Source organism: Pristis pectinata, chromosome 42 (assembly GCF_009764475.1).
Source record: "Pristis pectinata isolate sPriPec2 chromosome 42, sPriPec2.1.pri, whole genome shotgun sequence".
NCBI lineage: Eukaryota > Metazoa > Chordata > Chondrichthyes > Rhinopristiformes > Pristidae > Pristis > Pristis pectinata.
In genome coordinates, this window is record NC_067445.1 from 1,142,114 (window position 1) to 1,156,246 (window position 14,133).

Here is a 14,133-nt window from a genome sequence, read left to right on the forward strand (position 1 = left end):
CGTTGACATGGACTCGTTAGGCCGAAGGGCCTGTATCACTGCATTATTGATCTGTGGCTATGCGTGCCTGTGATGCTGCTGCAAGTAAGTTTCTCATGGTACCTGCGCATTCATCTACTTGTGCATAAGACAATAAACTCGACGCTGACTTTTGTACAGGCCAACTCTGCTATATAAGAGATCCCAATGATCCAGGAATATAAATCCCTCCCCGCTGCACCAGCTCCTCAGCGGCACATTGATCTGGCCCATATTTCTGTTTCTGCCCCCACTGGCACGTGGCACTGGAAGTAATCCAGACATCACTACCTGTGTTGTTCTGGTATTTAGCCTCTTCCTTGTTTGGTAATTGGTTTATTAAATGTAATTGTTGTTGTCACATATTACGGGATACAGAAAGGGCTTATGTATTGTATACATCCAAGCCGATCTCTTCACACATAAGTTCATTGAGACTGTGCACAAAGGAAAATAAAGCAATAACAGAATGCAAAATAGAGTGTTACTTTTCCAAGGAGGGTGCAGTGCAGGCAGATAATAACGTGCAAGGGCCACGATAAGGTCGATTGTGAGTTTAAGTGTTCATCTTTAACGAAGAAGCGGTTCGTCAAGAGTCTTATATTGGCGGGTTAGAAGCTGTACTTGAGCCTGGTGGTGCGTGCACTCGGGCTTTTTTAATCTTTTGCCCGACGGCGGAGAGGAAAACAGAATATCCGGGGTGGGTGGGTTCTTTGATTATGTAGTCTGCTTTACCGAGGCAGCGGGATGTGTAGACCGAGGCGGTGGATGGAAGGCTATTTTCCGTGATGTGCTGAGCTGTGTTACCGGTTTCCTGCGGTCTCGGAGAGAGAGTCGGTGAAACCGAGATAAAAAGGGAACAGACCTCCACCGGAGGGGAGGGTAACATAAAGTTGGAAAACTCGATGTTCGCACCACTGTATTACAGACGACCCAGTCGGGCAGAGTCTGTGGGGAGAGTTACACTGTCCAAAGCTCAGGTCTGAAACAAATCTGTCCTATCTTCCACAGTGGAGCGGATCTGCAGCTTTAAAACTCTGGGCGTACAAAGAAGCAAAAATTAGTGGGAAAACAGAAGACTGGGAAGGTTTTAGAAACCTGCAGAGAGAAACTAAGAAGGTCATTAGGAAAGAAAAGATGAATTATGAAAGGAAGTTGACGGATAGCATTCGAAAGGATACTAAGAGTTTCTTTTTTAAATACATAAGGAATAAAAGAGAGACAGAAGTTGATGTAGGACCAATTGATAACGGCGCAGGAGGTATTGTAATGGACTATAGAGAGATGGCAGAGGAATTAGAATGAATATTTTACATCGGTCTTCACCGTGGAGGACATCAGCAATGTGCCGGTTAGTCAGGAGTCTCACGAAATGGAACTGAGTTCAGTTAAGATTACTAGGGAGAAGGTGCTAGGAAAACTAAATGGGCTAAAGACTGATAATTCTCCCGGACCGGACGAGGTGCATCCCCGGCTTCTGAGGGAGGTGGCTTTAGAGATAGCGGAGGCATTGGCGATAATTTTCCAGGAATCGGTAGTTTCCGGCATGGTTCCGGAGGACTGGAGGGTCGCAAATGTAGTTCCGTTGTATAAGAAAGGTGGGAGGCAGCCTAAAGGAAATAACAGACCTATTAGTCTGACGTCAGTGGTGGGAAAAATATTGGAATCTATCCTCAAGAATGGGGTTACGGAATACCTGGAGACGCAAGGCAAGATAGATCCTGGCCAACATGGTTTTGTGAAGGGAATATCCTGCCTGACCAACCTATTGGAGTTTTTTGAAGAAATCACAGGTATGGTGGATAAGGGAGAGGCGGCGGATGTTGTGTATTTAGACTTTCAAAAGGCCTTCGATAAGATGCCTCACAAGAGACTGATTAATACTATGAGAGATCATGGAATTACGGGTCGGATAGCAGAATGGGTGGAGCATTGGCTGGTTGGCAGGAAGCAAAGAGTGGAAATAAAAGGATCTCGTTCTGGTTGGTTACTGGTTACTAGTGGTGTGCCGCAGAGGTCTGTGTTGGGACCGCTCCATTTTACCTTGTACATCAACGATTTCGATAATGGAATAAATATTTTCGTGACTAAGTTTGCGGATAACACCAAGATATGTGGAGGAGTAGGGAGTATTGAGGAGATAGGTAAGTTGCAGAGGGACCTAGGTAGTTTAGGAGAATGGACAAGGAAATGGCATATGAGATTCAATGTTGAGAAATCTGCAGTTGTACACTTTGGAAGCAGAAATTAACGGGCACATTTTATCTCGAAGGAGAGAAAATTCAAAGTACGGAAGTACAAAGGGACTTGGTGGTACTCATGCAGGATACATTAAAGGTTAACCACCAGGTCGGATCGGTGGTAAAGAAAGCGACTGCTATGTTGGCATTAATTTTGAGAGGTATAGTGTATAAAAGTAAGGCAGTGTTGATGAGGCTCTACAGGGAACTAGTGAGGCCACATTTGGAATATTGTGCTCCGGTTTGGGCCCCACATCTTAGGAAGGATGTGTTGACGTTGGAGACGGTTCAGAGGAGATTTACGAGGATGATTCCAGGAATGCAAGGGCTTACGTATGATGAGAGTTTGTCGGCTCTTGGACTGTACTCACTGGAGTACAGAAGAATGAGAGGGGACCTCATAGCGACATTTAAAATGTTGATAGGATAGGACAGAGTAGATGTGGCTAGGCTTTTTCCCTTGGTGGGTGAGTCCAGGAACAGAGGGCACGATCTTAGAATTAGAGGGTACAGTTTCAAAACAGAGATGAGGAGAAATTTCTTTAGCCAGAGGGTGGTGAATAGTTAGTTTCATTCAATCATTCGGTTCTTGAAACGACCGACACATCCTAATCACTGCCTAATGTCCTGAACAGCAGCAGGGCAACTTTAAAGTGATTGGACAAGATCTCGCTGGGATCAACTCGGAGACTTTACTTGAAGGAAAAGGAACAGTTGGTAAGTCGGCGGTGGGGGGAGGGGGTGTCTTTCAAATGGGTACTAACAAGGGACGGAGGAGGCTTTCAAAAGTGTCCTATCAAGGGTCCAGCGGGGCTTGTTCGTGATAGGGTGAAGGCTAGATGTTCCGAGTTCACGGAACCCTAGCTGACGAGAGATATCTAGGCTCTGCTCAGAAAGAAGAAGGAAGCGCCTGTTCCGTTTCGGCAGCTGGGTACAAATGAACACTTTGTCCAATTAAAAAAATTAATGACCGGGCGTAAGGGGGAAATCAGTTAAGCAGAAAAGAGTATGAGATGCATTTGTCAGGCAGAGAGAAAGAGAATCCACGAGAATCTTCAGTTACATTAACAGTACAAGGGTGACGATGGAGAGACCAGATCCTCTGAAAATGACCCCCAGGGCCGCCTATGTGTGGAGACGCAGGAATTGGCTGAGATTGTTAATATATGTTTCCCTTCGGTGTTTCCAATAGAGAATATCATGGATGCCAGAAAAATGAGTGTAATAAATCTTGAGATCTTGGATCATATCCCCATTACAAGGAAGGAGGTATTTGTAGCTTAGAAGCAAATTGTGGTGGGCAGATCTCCACGGCCTGTCAATGCACAGACGGAACTTCTGGGAGGCCAGGGAGGAAATAGAAGACGTTAGCCACTGGTGAAGTTCCAAGACACTGGAGGGTCGCCAGAGTTGTTCCATTGTTTATGAAAGGTAGCAAGGTCAGGCCCGAGAACTACAGGCCAGTGAACATGACTTCAGTTGTAGGGAAGTTACTGTAGGGAATTCTGAGGGACAAGGTCTGCCACGAAATTGAATAGTCAAGGGTAGATCAGGCAACATCAGCACGCATTTCTCTTGGGAGATCACGTCTGACGAATATTTTGGACTTTTTCGAAGAGGTAACCAAGGGAATAGAGGAAGGTAGGGCAGTGGATGATGTCGATATGGACTTTAGAAACACCATTGACAATGTTCCGGGCAGTAGCATGATCTGGAATGTTAGTCTCATGGGATAAGGGGGAGCTACCGAGGCGCGTTCACAATTAGCTCGATTACAAGAAGCAGAGAGTGATTGTTTAAGTTAGTTACTCCGACTAGAGGGGGAGCTACCGAGGCGCGTTCACAATTAGCTCGATTATAAGAAGCAGAGAGTGATTGTTTAAGTTAGTTACTCCGACTAGAGGTTAATTGTCAGGTCTCTTTCAAAGCAATCTTGTGCCTGTGCCCTCTAGTTTTGGACTCCCCAACCCTGGGAAAAGGCTATGACCGCCCAACTCATCCATACCCTTCATGTGTTTATCAAATTGTATCAGTTCACCCCTCATTCCCCTGCTCTCCAGGGAATAAAGAGACATCGTGACATCATCTCCCTGTGACTCAGGCCCACAAGTCCAGACAGTGTCCTCGTAATTCTCTTCTGCACCATGTCCAGCTTCATAGTGTCTTTCCTGTAACAGGGTGACAACAACTGTCCACAATATTCCAAGTGTGGCCTCACCAACAACTGGAACATAACGTCCCTGTTCCTGAACTAGATGCCCTGACTGAAGAAGGCTAGCAAGCTAACAGCCTTCTTCATCATCAGTGGGGTGATCCAGAGGTCTGTGTTGGGACGTCTGTTAGTCATTATGTATGTAAATATTTTGGAACTGAATGTACATGGACTGATTAGAAACGTTGCTGATCATACTTAATTCGGACGTCTTGTTGAAAGTGAGGCAGGTTGCAATGATAAACAGTGAAAAGCAGAGCCAAGAAGTATGTTGTAAAAATGAGGGATCTGGGAATACAAGTGCACAGTTGGCTAAAAGCGGCTACACCAGGAACAGGATGATGAAGAAGGCTGTTAGCTTGCTCGCCTTCTTCAGTCAGGGCATCTAGTTCAGGAACAGGGACGTTATGTTCCAGTTGTTGGTGAGGCCACACTTGGAATATTGTGGACAGTTGTTGTCACCCTGTTACAGGAAAGACACTATGAAGCTGGACATGGTGCAGAAGAGAATTACGAGGACACTGTCTGGACTTGTGGGCCTGAGTCACAGGGAGATGATGTCACGATGTCTCTTTATTCCCTGGAGAGCAGGGGAATGAGGGGTGAACTGATACAATTTGATAAACACATGAAGGGTATGGATGAGTTGGGCGGTCATAGCCTTTTCCCAGGGTTGGGGAGTCCAAAACTAGAGGGCACAGGCACAAGATTGCTTTGAAAGAGACCTGACAATTAACCTCTTTAAACAGTGGGTAAGGAGTACCTGGAATGAGCTGCCGATGACGTTGCTGAGGCGGACACAATTGTAACATTTAAGAGCAATTTGGACATGGGAAGAGTTTGCAGGTTTATGGGGTGAACGCAGACAACTGACATCAGCAGGCAGGGTGTTGTGATGTGTTTGGAACATTTAAGCAGAAGGGCCTGTTTTTCTGCTGTATTATTCTATGGCTTCATGACTCTCGCATTCCGTTCATCTCAACACCGCTCCTCACTCAATCTCTCTCTCTCCCTTCAACTCTCTTCCCACCTTCCCTCCTCCTTTCCCCAAAGTTCCACAATCAATTGTGTTGCTCGGGGATAAGTGGACGGTTCTCCGTTCTTTTTGACATATCTGAAGGACTCAGATGAAAAGGTAAATGGGTGGGACAGAAATTTTACACATTACACAATGATTGGTGGCGTTGTGGGCAGTGCAGACGGCTGTAAAAGAAAACACGGGATACAGGTCAGTTGCAGATAAAGGCGGAGAAATTGCGGATGAGGTTTAATCCGGTTAAGTGTGAGGTGTTGCACTTTCGGAGCTCAAGTGCAAGGGGAAAGTGCACAGTTCATGTCCAGAACCATACCAGCACTAATATACAGGGGGATTTTGTGTTTCAAGGGAATAGTTACCTGAAAGTGGCCACGCAAGCAGACAGGGTGCTGAAGAAGGCGTCCGGCATGTTTACCTTCATCGGTTTGGGCGGTGAGTAAAAATGTTGGAAAGACATGTTGCTGCTGTTTAAGACATCAGTTGTGTCGCATTTAAGTACAGCGTGCAGTTCTGGTGGTCACACCATAAGATCAATGTGGCAGCTTTAGAGATGGTGCGGAAGATGCTGGCCAGAGTGTTGCCTGGATTGGAGAGTAACAACGACAATTAGAGGGTGGAGAATGTTTTATCTGGAGCGTTGGAGGGTGAAGGGCATCTGATAGAAATGTCTCAGGTTACGAGAGGCGGAGATCATCCAGACACTCAGAGTGTTTATCGGAGCCTGAAAATATCAACTGCTGGAGGAAATAAGTCCCCAGAGCCTGATTGCGATAAACCCCATGTTGTTGACAGAGGCAAGAGATAAGATTGAAGAGGCTTTGATCAAAATCTTCGAGTCCTCACCAGGAGGTGCATGACGAATGGCGACGAACAGATGTTTTTCCGTCAGTCAAGAAGCGAAATAGGGATATTGCTGGAATCTAAAGACCGTCGTGTCTCACATCAGTGGGAGTAAAGTGATTGGAGAGGATTCTTAGGGATGGGACTTATGAGCAATTTGGAAAACCGTGGCCTAATTAGTGACAGATAGCGTGCCTCTGTGCGCGGCAAGACATTTCTACTAAGTTGATTGAGATATTGGAGGAGGTGACGAATTTCGTTAATGAACGTAGGATGTTGATCTTATCTGCATAGATTTTAGTAAGACGTCTTACTATGTCCCTCATGGTAGGTTCACCTTGAAGATTACGACGCGCGCCATGCACAGTTACATGGCCGTTTGTGTTCAGAATTAGCCTGACCGTAGAAGACAGAGGGAAGTTGTCGATGGGACTTATTCTGTCTGGAGTACATTAACAAGTGGCCTTCCACAGGGATCCGCAGTGAGCCATATACTGTTTATCATAATTCAAAATATCCTGGATGAAACTGTGGATACGTGAGTTAGTACGTTCGCAAACTATACAATGTTTGGTGGTGTTGTGGATCGTGTATAAGATTGCCAAAGGACACAGCGAGGTATAGATCAGTTGCCGATCAGGGCGGAGAAAAGGATGATTGAGTTTCAACCTGCCAAATGCGAAGTGTAGCGCTTTAGGAGATCAAATGTAAAGAGACGATACATTGTGAATGGCAAGACCGATAACAGTGCTGAAGTGCAGAGCGATATTAGGGCGCAAGTTCAGACCTCCCTGAAGTGGCTGCAGTGTTGTTAGGGTGGTGAGGAAGGCATGCGGCATGCCAGCCTTCCTGGGTCTGGTCATGGAATATAAGATGGAACGTGAAGGTGCAACCTGCATTGAGAACAGTGTGTGTAATGCTGGTCACAGCATATTGGATAGTCTGGGCTTGTTATACCTGAGATATCATATGAAAGAAATCTCCGAGATTGTGAGAAGTACAGACAGGAATGATCTCGAAAATATTTGTTCGCCTGTAAGTGTATCAGAAACAAGATGTCATCGGTTTAAGGTGAGTGGAAGGGCTTTTAAACGGGATCTGATTGGTCGGATTTTTACATAGAATTAGTCCCAAATCCATGTCATAAATAAAACAATTTGACCCCGCATAATTCCCAAAGTGTCTCTGCACAGAGTCTGAATCATCCAGTCCAGCCATCGCCCTCGCACTGATGTCAAATTAAATGAATCAAAGTTCCCGTGTTTCTATCTCCATCCTCTCATCCATAGAAAGGATTCATCTGGATCTTTCACTTTGAGGGAATTGTTCAAAGTCCATAGAATTCTGGATCACACGTCCGTACACCTTTGACACTTCAGAGAGATCCCAGATCCTATTGGCCCATCTCACTGAACAGTACTAATTTGGATTATTATTGTCACATTCTACCACTATAGAGTGAAAAAAAATGTCTTCCACACAGTTCATCCAGATCAATTCATTACAACAGGTACTTTGAGGTAGTACAAGGCAAAACGATAACTTTATGCAGAACAAAGTGTTACAGTTACAGAGAAAGTGCAGTGCAGACAGACAACGCGGTGGAAGGTCATTACGAGGTCGATTCTAATGTGGAGAGTCATTCCAAACCGTTCAATAGTCTTATAACAGTGGGATAGAAGCTGTCCTGGAGCACGGTGGTACGTGATTTCAGGCATTTGTATCTTCTGACCGATCGGAGTGGGAGAAGAGTGCATGTCTCGGGTGGGTGTGTATAAATCCTGGAGAGCAGCACGCTTTTGCCTCGGTCATTTTACGTGTATTTCCAGCCGTCCGGATACAAAGGGGTTAACCGCAGATATTTGTTCAGTGACTGTAACTAACGTCAGTCTGCACGGAGCCCGATGGTGTCACCAGGGATTTCCCCACTGCTTTTAAAACCTGTTCCTTTCGATTAAGTCTCACAGTGTCAGTGGGAGCAGCGCCTCCGTAACTGACCGTGAGTAGCAGCTACACAGAGGAAGAAGATAATTGGGGAAGCTGCGAACAATAATGTGAGATGTTACATGAACGGATGGAATATGTGAAGAGTAGAGTGTGAATTTCTTGTCACCAATTGGAATCTGGGAACAGTGGAGTGAGAAGTTACAGGAATGGGTCGAGATCTTGAATCAGGACAGTGGGATGTTACACTGATGGAGCGGGGTGTATTCCAAAATGCTGGCATAATTTTTTTCGGATTTACCTTGGATAACTGTAGGAGATCGGATCATATATTTAATCCGGACTATTCAGCCCGTCTATTATCCCATCCTCGCTCTTGTTTCTGTTCCAGGTAAATCCCTACCAACGCCTCGACCAACAAACTGGTGAGAAGCGGTGGTTACTGGGTCCCGGAAAGCGGTCTCGTGGGTGGACTGTTCATTACTTGTTCCGTTTAATAAAGCGGAACGTTCTCACTAAGTGAGCTCCGCTTGAGGAAGATGCCACACATAGACCTGGGCCGTGTGTGGGGATCAACTCGTTGAATGGAGTATATCTCCGAGTTATTTATCCTTCGTTTCTCGATGCTATCTTCTAATATTCCTGAAACGTCCCCAACTATATTTATTTGTTCGATAAACCACTGCGCTCTGCACTGCCGTTCCTGTAATTCATGCTCTCCTCGCTGCTGCCCTGCCTGGTGATGCCGAGCTGTCGAAACTCTCTGCGGCAATCAGTAAACTGATATTGTTGCATTAATCATGGTCGAATTTCAATATGAAACCTCTGGTGGTTTCTCACCGCCTCCGTCCCCTTGTCGGGATCTCCGTGCGTCTGTATCAGACTGCTCCGCCGGGGAGCTGAGCAAATTTCACCAAAATCTCCAATGTGGCTGCGCCGTGTTCCCAACCAGAAGTAGGTGGCGGCCCCGCCACCCTGACTCTGGATCACAGGATAATAAATCGAGGGAGAACCCTGTGCTGATTCACCCACAACTAACATAAAGTCGCTGCATAAAGAGAAGGAAGAGTGATCAGGTCTCCATCCCATACTGACCCTTGGTCACCACAAAATGATCAGCGACGCTCTCACAGAGCACTAAGCAATGATTAGGATCCGGAGCATCGGCTGATTCCGCATACTGGCAGGTCAATATATCACCTCTCCCTCAACCGAAGCTCAGATACTGAGAACTTTGATCTTTATTAACTGGAACACGTAATGAATTGTTTACTCCTCAGGCATCTTACCAGACCACGGAACCACCGCTTCTCACATGTCTATTGGTCAAGGTGATGCCTTTATTTTCCAGTTACTAGTTGATTTCACTGATCTATATCCCTGTCTCCAGCAGACAGCCCGGGTGTCGGTTACAACCACCTCCAACTCTGAATCCAAGAACAGGTTTCTACATTTGATTTCCCTCTCTGTGAATCTGCTGACGTTGCTCTAAGCCCGCTGTCATGTGTGTGTTTATTTCCCCCCTCACAGTGAACGTGCTGACGATTGTGGTCCTGTTGCGGGGAAAGTGCGGTCTCTCCAAAGGCATCACTCGCTACCTGGTGGCCATGGTAACAGCGGATCTTTTGGTCGTTGTCCTCGACCTGATTCTGAGGCAGATTCCGATAATTTATTGGGAAGCGTTTGGTTTCCTAAGGCACATCCGCGTGTGTAATATCCACGCCGTCCTGCTTTACGTAGCAACCGATTGTTCTGTCTGGTTCACCGTCGCTTTCACCTTTGATCTCTTTGTGGCCATTCGTTGTCAGAAGCCGAAAACGAAATATTGCACCGGGAGATCGGCGGCTGTTGTTCTGGGGACCGTGACCGTGCTGAGCTGTTCAAAGAACATGTTCTGGTATTTCATGTTCGCAGGATTCTACCCGTTGTCTAATATGCCTTGGTTTTGCTGGGCAAGAAGCGGTGTTATGTCCTCAGTGGTCTGGGCCGCAGTCGAGTTCCTCCATTACATCCTCACACCTGCGATCCCATTTGTCCTCATTTTCCTGCTCAATGCTTTGACCATCAGACACGTTTTAGTGGCGAGCAGAGCCCGCAGAAGACTCCGGAGTCCCAACAGTGGGGAGAGTCCCAGAGGCATGGAGATGCAGAGTCGCAGGAAATCCCTCATTTTACTGTTGGTTGTGTCGGGGAATTTCATCCTGTTATGGGCGCTGTTTACGGTGATTTTTTTGTGGTTACGATTCTTTTACATTTGTTCTGCTGCGAGCTCTCCCCCTGGCATCATGACGGAACTGAGCGCAATGCTGCAGCTCCTGAGCTGTTGCACAAACACGGCTCTTTACGCGGTGACCCAGACTAAGTTCAGGGAGCAGCCGAAGGAGGTGATGAAATCTCCGCTCAGTCTCATTGTGAGATGCGCTCATCGCGGAGAGGAGCTGAGAAATCCGCGCCGCTCCCCACCCCCGCCCCCCCCCCATGAACCAACTCCGTCTCTCCCACTCCAAACACACTAGGGGGAAACAGGCAGAATCAGGGCGGGAACTGTGAACTGGAAGGAATAACGTCTCAGCTCTCTGAATTTGTTTTGTTCTAAATGAGTTTCAGTTCTTGCATAAATTGTGTATAGTTTATGTTTAATTTGTTTCACTTGAGAATGCAGCTTATAGAACGCGATTTGCCTGTGATGCCGCTGCAAGTACCTTTTTAATTGCACCTGTGCGTTCGTGTACTTGTGCTTCTGACAATAAACCAGACCTTAATTGTCGTTTAATTATCCGAAGTCGGTTCTTCTCGGCAGAAACACTTTACGCTGTTTTAGGTTTGAATTCACAGATCCAAAGAACTGGGTTAAAAAAAAAAACAAGGTACAGCACAGGAACAGGCCCTTCGGCACAAGATATTGTGCCGTCCAAATAAACAAGTTTTTAAATGCTTAACTAAACTATTTCTGCCGACACAATGTCCGTAATCCCCCATTCCGTGGACATCCATGTTCCCAACCGTATTAACCTCCACCGCCACATCTGACAGCGCAATCCATGCGCCCAGCACCCGCTGTGTATAAGAACCTCCTTTGAATTTGTCCCCTCTCACCTTAAATGCATTTACTCTGGTATCAGACATCTCTTCCCTGGGAAAAAGATACCGGCTCTTGACTCTATATGTGCCTCTCGTAATCGTATGAACTGTCCCCTCAACCTCCGACGCTCCAGATAAAACTACCCAAGTTTGTCAAACTTCTCCCAATAGCACTTGCCATAGAATCCACGCAGCATCCTGGTACCTCGGCTCCCTCTTCCAAGACGACACATCCTTTCTATAACGGGGCGATCAGAACTGAATGCCATACTCCAGATGTGGCCTGAGCAGAGTTTCAAACAGCAGCGAGGTAACTTCCCGACTCTTGTACTCAGTGCCTTGCCTAATAGAGGCAAAAATGCGATACTCCTTATTTATCGACCTATCTACCTGCGCAGCCACTTTCAGAAAGGTACGGATACCACCACAATTCCCTCTCTCCATCAACACTGTTGAGGTTCTTACCATTAACAGTTCACGGTCACTTTCTACTTGATCTCCAAAAGTACAACACCGATCATGTGGCCGGATTAAACTCCATCTGCCAATTCTCCGCCCATATCTGCAACTGACATCTATCCCACTGTACCCTTTGTCAATCTTTAACGCAATCCGCAACACCACCAATCTTTGCATCGTCTGCGAACTTACTAACTCACCCATCCACATTTTCAGCCAGGTTATTTTGAAATATCACAAACAGCGGAGGTTCCAGTACGGTCCCTGGGGAACACCAATAGTAACAGAACTGGAACCAGATTAAATACCACTGATCAGTACCCTCTGTGTTCTGTGGGCAAGCCACTTCTGAATACCGAGAGGACAAGTCGCAGTGCATCGCACGAATCTTCACAATAAGAATCAATTTATTATCACCGGTTTTTTGCAGTTAAATGTGTTGTTTTACCGCAGCTGCACAGTGCAAAGGCACAAAACTGCAAGAGTCTATTAAATAAATATATTAGTACAAAACAAGCAACAATCAGGTAGTGTTCATGGACTGTTCAGAAATCTGATGGTCTCGGGCAAGCAGCCGTTCCTGGATCGTCGAGTGAGGGTCTTCATACTCTCTGATGGTAGTAACGAAAACGCCATTTCGCGGATGGTGAGGCTCCCTCAGTGATGGATTCCGCGTTCTTGAGACACCCGCCTCTTGAAGGTGTCCTCGATAGTGGGGTGGGGTGTTGTTATTCCAGTGATGGAGCTGTCTGAATCCGCAACCTTATGCAGCCTTCTTTTAACACTGTGCATTGGAGCCTCCGGACCAGCAAACAGTCAGAATGCATCCTCGTACATCTATAGACATTACACAAGACCCTTTGATGACATACCACATCTCCTCAAACCCCAATCCTCCAATCGAAGGAGAGCAGTGTATGTGGTGTACATGGATTTTAGAAGGTTCCTCATGGAAGGCTTATTCAGAAAGTCAGTAGGCAGGGATCCAGGGAATCTTGGCATTGTGAATTCAGAATTGGCTCGCCCAGAGAAGACAGATTGTGCTGGTAGATGGAGCGTATTCTGCCTGGAGGTCGGTGACCAGTGGTGTTCCACAGGGATCTGTTATGGAGCCCTTTATCTTTGCAATTTTACTTTCTTTATTTTTTCAATCTGTTTTATTAATATTCAAATTAACTTCAAATTGATATACATAACAGTGATTATATATATGGGGCGAGGAGATCGGGATAACAATAATAACAGTTAATATATGCATTCACAGGGAGTCAAATATTTAATCTTTACCTCCCATTCTCTTACTAAGTGAGAAAGATACAAAACAATTTGGAAAGAAATTTGATTATATAAAAAGAATAAAAAGAATTATTCATATGACAAGCAGAAGCGGATAAATGACCAGAATCCATCATTAGTACCCCAAATATTGCTGTAATAGGGTGATGTTGTAAACCAATATTCAATGCAGTTGAACTAACATTAAAAATGTCTTTCCAATATTTTTTCAAAAGACGGCAGGACCAAAACGTATGTGTCAGGGAAGCCACCTCCGAATTACAATCGTCACATATGGGATTTATATCGTGATAAAAACGGGTTAACTTGTCCTTAGACATATGGGTCCCGTGAAGCATCTTAAACTGTATGAAAGAATGTTTCGCACACATTGAGGATGTATTAACTAATTGGAGAATTTTCCTCCATGTCTCTCTAGGTAAAAGTATCTGAAGTTCTCTTTCCCATTCATCCTTAATTTTATCAAGTGTCTCTAAACGTATTTACAGAATCAAATCATAAATTATTGCTATCAAGCCCTTCTGATAAGGATTAAAACCTATTTTTTCTCTAACTTCAATTTTATGTGGTATCGGAAACGTAGATAAAATAACTTTTAAAAATGTCTCAACTTTAAATATCGAAAAAATGTGATCTACGTATTACACAACTGTTCAGAAGACAAAACAAATCAGTTATCAATGAACAGATCACGAAAACATGTTATTCCATTCATTTTCCATAAAGAAAAAACTAAATCAATTCTGTATGGTTGAAAGAAAAAAAAACAATGGATTGGCTAGGACTTGATAAAATGAATTTATTCAATCCAAAAAATTTACGAAATTGAAACCACATTCGTATTGTACGTTTAATTATTGGGTTCATCATTTGCTTACTCAATTTAGTAAGTGCAAAAGGGTGCGAGGCTCCACTAAATCTTGTGTACAATATCTAATGTTAATTACCCAATAGTAAAATCTAAAGTTAGGCAAAGCCATACCGCCATCCTCTTTTTTTAACTTTTG